The sequence below is a fragment of the Chrysoperla carnea genome, assembly GCF_905475395.1.
Source record: "Chrysoperla carnea chromosome X unlocalized genomic scaffold, inChrCarn1.1 SUPER_X_unloc_63, whole genome shotgun sequence".
In the NCBI taxonomy this organism is placed as follows: Eukaryota; Metazoa; Arthropoda; class Insecta; order Neuroptera; family Chrysopidae; genus Chrysoperla; species Chrysoperla carnea.
In genome coordinates, this window is record NW_025408193.1 from 1 (window position 1) to 5,142 (window position 5,142).

General features: G+C 24.7%; 1 non-coding gene across 1 annotated transcript; it reads right to left on the reverse strand.

Moving 5' to 3' along the window:
- Nucleotides 1-1,372: 1,372 nt before the first annotated feature.
- LOC123304536 lies at nucleotides 1,373-1,491 on the reverse strand. The gene has a single exon (XR_006536548.1). It is a non-coding gene; the product is annotated as a 5S ribosomal RNA (ribosomal RNA).
- Between the last annotated feature and the right edge of the window lie 3,651 nt (nucleotides 1,492-5,142).

Consider the following 5,142-nt stretch of genomic DNA (forward strand, 5'->3'; position numbering starts at 1 on the left):
ATTTTCAAGGAATACTTTAAGTACACCACGTGTTTCTTCATAAATTAAACCAGAGATACGTTTTACTCCACCTCGTCGTGCTAAACGACGAATTGCAGGTTTTGTAATACCTTGGATATTATCACGCAAAACTTTTCTATGACGTTTTGCACCCCCTTTTCCAAGACCCTTTCCACCTTTTCCTCTGCCAGTCATTTTAATAAAAAATTATTTACAATATTTTAACGAACGGATAACACGTGTGTTAACCTCACAAGTATTGTAATGTATGTGAGCGCCGGTACAATTGTGCCTTTTTATATAAAGCATTAAAGATTTTTTAAGCCACGCCTATACAATTTGATTAGTCCATACTCTGATAGCTATCCAATAGGATATGACAACAAAAATTTTGAAATTTCATATAAATATAAATACAACACATTTATTTCGCATTTAAACATTTGACTTTGTAGTATCAAATTGTCGAATATAATTTTTAAAATTGTGTGTTTTTTTGTAAAAACATTATTATTTGAAAATGGCTAGAACCAAGCAAACTGCACGTAAATCAACTGGTGGTAAAGCACCAAGAAAACAATTAGCAACGAAAGCTGCACGTAAAAGTGCACCAGCAACTGGTGGAGTAAAAAAACCACACAGATATCGTCCTGGTACAGTAGCTTTACGAGAAATTCGTCGTTATCAAAAAAGTACTGAATTGTTAATTCGTAAATTACCATTCCAACGTTTAGTACGTGAAATTGCACAAGATTTTAAAACCGATTTACGTTTCCAAAGTTCAGCTGTTATGGCATTACAAGAAGCTAGTGAAGCCTATTTAGTAGGTTTATTTGAAGATACCAATTTATGCGCAATTCATGCAAAGCGTGTTACAATTATGCCTAAGGATATACAATTGGCAAGACGTATTCGTGGAGAACGTGCATAAGCGTTTTAAATGACAATTTAAAAAAAAAAAAAACAAATAAGAAATATTTTCGGTCCTATATATAGGACCAACATATATTATTAAATAAGAGTATATTATTTTTATTAAAAAATATATATATATATATATATATATATAAATTATTGAAATAAAATTAAACATTATTAAAATTTTGTTATAATTATAAGCGATTGCTATTTCTAAAAATAAATAAATTTTATGAAATTTATTTATTTTATATTCATTTGAAATATTAAAAAAACTTCTCGCTTTAAAGTAACCATGATATGAGTTATAAATGCAATAAAATTTTATACAAAAAATAATATTTATTTGTTGACGAATAATATAAAAGGTTTACATTTCTAAATAACATATATTTATATATGGTGTGTAAAAAAAAAGAAAAGAAGAAAAATAATTTATATTTTTAATATAAAAAGGCAACCGCACACAGTGTTCCCAAGCGGTCACCCATCCAAGTACTGACTGTGCCCAATGTTGCTTAACTTCGGTGATCGGACGAGAACCGGTGTTTTCAACGTGGTATGGCTGTTGCCAGTAATAAATGAAAATTTTTACAAATATATATTTTTCATAAATATCATTAATATTAAAGTATATTATTAAAATTTTCAATGAAGTAATCAATTTAAATATATACTTATTTATTATACCATATATTTTAAATAAAAATGCAACCGCACACAGTATTCTCAAGTGGCCACCCATCCGTGGTACTGACTGTGGCAAATGTTTCTTAACTATTATTTTATAAAATATTTATACAAAAAATAATTTACTCTTATCAAATATTAATTTGTGGCCTGTATTAAGGCCTATGTTATTTTCATTTTTTAGCAAAAATAATGAAATATTTCAATATATTATTAAAGTAACAGACCATTTCTTTTTTGGTGCTGCTTTTTTAATTTTTGTAGGAGATGATTTGGCAACAGAAGCTTTCTTAGCTTTTGGTGCTTTCGGTTTACGAGCAGGGCTACTTTTGGCAGCGGATTTTGTACTTTTTGCTGGTTTTGCTTTAACTGGTGCTTTTTTTGATGCCGCTGATGATTTTGCAGTAACTTTTTTAGCAGCAGTTGATGATGATGGAGTCGCTTTTTTTGCTTTAGGCTTTTTGGCTGCCAATGATGTAGTTGTGGCTTTCTTTTCTTTTGGTGCCCGTTTACTTTTAGCACTCTTTGCTGAACCTTTTGCTCCACTTTCTTTTTTGGATACTTTTGATTTAGCTGAAGAATTAGATGAAGCGGAAGCAGCCAATTTGAATGAACCAGATGCACCTTTACCTTTAGTTTGTACCAAGGCTCCCTCAGTTACAGCAGCTTTTAAATATTTTTTAATAAATGGTGAAATTTTATCAGAATCCACTTTATAATTTGCAGCTAAATATTTTTTAATTGCTTGTAATGATGAACCACCACGTTCTTTTAAATTTTTAATTGCGTTAACAACCATTTCTGATGTACGTGGATGTGTTGGTTTTGAATGTTGTTTTGTACGTTTAGCACCAGAAGCTGTTGCTTTTTTTGTTGGTGTTGTAGAAGCAGCAGTAACCGCAGTTGCTGCAACAGCTGTAGAATTTTCTTCGGCCATATTTTTTTACTTTATAAAAATAATGTATTTATTATAAATATTTAAATGATAAAATATAATAATTCTATCAAATAAAAAATAAAGGTTTTCAATTATATCATTATTCACAATAATATAAGTCCCTATGTAAGTCAAAGTACCATGTAGAAAACACATAAAAATTAAATAGTATTTCTAATTTACTGTCGTAGTAAACATGATTTATTTTTTCAATTTCTATAATATATAAAATAATAAATTATAAATTTAATAATAATATTTATTTTATAAATTAAAATATATTTAATTTTTTTATTAACAATTATTAATAAACATAGTTTAATATTAATTATTTCAATCATACAAAACAATAATATTTTTAAGGTAAACTTAAAAAGTATATATTTTTATTTTTTATTTAATATCGATTTATTATAAATTATTAGTATATAAATAATTAAAAAATTTAATATATAAATATATATATTATAGTATAAGATTTCATTTTTAGAAAAACTTTTTTTGTCAATAATGAAAACGTATTATTATGAAATGTGTTAATCGAACATTGACAAAATATATTTCATTAGAAAATACTTTTATTTATGCATTAATATCAATAATTAACTATTAAATTAATTTTTTCATAATTATATAAAGAAATTTTATACTGATATAAGTATTTATATATTATAATATTTATTTTAAATATAAAAAAATTTATGACAAAATATATTATTAGAGTATTTGTTGAGATTAATATAAGATTATTTTAAATAAGAATTAATTTATATAATTATTAAAATATTATTAATTTTATGTTATGTAATTTTAATAAAAATAAATAATAATAATAATAAATATACAAATTTTTTAACAATTTAAATTTTATATGATCTAAATAATTTTGTTAAGTACGATATGAGAAATCATTGTAAGCTTCGTTAAGAAACTTTGTAATATAAAATAATAATAATAATATTAAATATATAAATAAATAAAATAAATTTGATATATATTTTTAGTTCATTCTGTGTATAAATCAAAGGATACCGAATAATTGGTAACGGATGCGATATATTATAGTATCGAGTATTAAAACATAATATATAAATTTATCTTGTTATTCAAATTTTTTGTTACTTAACTTATGTATTTAGAAAATTTATAATATTATTTATATAATTGACATAAAATCTTATAAATTGAAATTTTATTAATATGTATCAAAAGAAGAGAGTAACGTATTGATATAATATCAAAGGATACTGATTATTTAAATAACGAATACGTCATATATTGTTTGTGTAACGAAGTTCACTTGGCCATCTAGTTTAAAATAACATTTTCAATAGAAAGTTTATATGCTTTGTTTTTTTTTTTTCTTTAATTATTAAAAAAATAAATTGAAATTTAATTCAATCAAATTTTATAATAATTTTAAAAAAATTTTTCCTTTTAAAAAATATTTTGTGATGTTGTGATAATATGTATTAATACAAGTGCATCCTGATACTTTTATCTCTAGTAAAGGTATGAGTATCATGAACAGTTTTGTTATCTAATGATATTATTTTGATAATATTTTGTGTATATTCTTATAATATTTTGTCTAAATATCATCATAATACAATATTATTTTGATAATATTTTATGAATATTCTTATAATATGTTACCTAAATGTCATCATAATATGATGAATTATTTCCATAATAACATATAAAAAAAGAAAAAAAAAAAAAGAATCATTAATTTATAATTATTTAAATTGATTCTTTAAAAAAATATTATAATATATTATTTATAAAAATAATTTTTACTCTTATTTTAAATAAATTTGTGGCCTTTTATTAAAAGGCCTATGATCGATGTATTATTATTATAAAAATTAATGCAATGTTTTTAATTTATGCTTTCTTTTCAGTTTTCTTTGGTAATAACACTGCTTGAATGTTTGGTAATACACCACCTTGAGCAATTGTTACACCAGATAATAATTTATTTAATTCTTCATCATTACGAATTGCCAATTGTAAATGACGTGGAATGATACGTGTTTTTTTGTTATCACGGGCAGCATTACCAGCTAACTCGAGAACTTCTGCAGCCAAATATTCCATAACAGCAGCCAAATATACTGGGGCACCAGCACCTACTCGTTCAGCATAATTTCCTTTTCGTAATAATCTGTGAATTCTTCCAACAGGAAATTGTAATCCTGCTCGGCTTGATCTTGACTTTGCCTTTCCCTTTACTTTACCACCTTTACCTCGTCCAGACATAGCGAATAAATTTATTTAATTAATATTTTTTTTTGTAAATATAATCACACAGATGTGTACGTTACGGGGATTGTAACATAAATGTTTAAAATGTTATTTGGGTATTTTAATTTATAATATTTATAAAATATAAAACTTTAAAAATAAACCAATCACCTTATAGTATTATTTTTAGCCAATCAGAGAGTAGTATTCATTTTTATTGTTATATCCATCTTCGCGTATATAATACGCTAGTTGTATACACGACACGCTCATACATATACTGACTGGTGTTCTGTAACTATCTGTGTATATTAATTGTTTGTAACAATGCCACCAAAAACAAGTGGAAA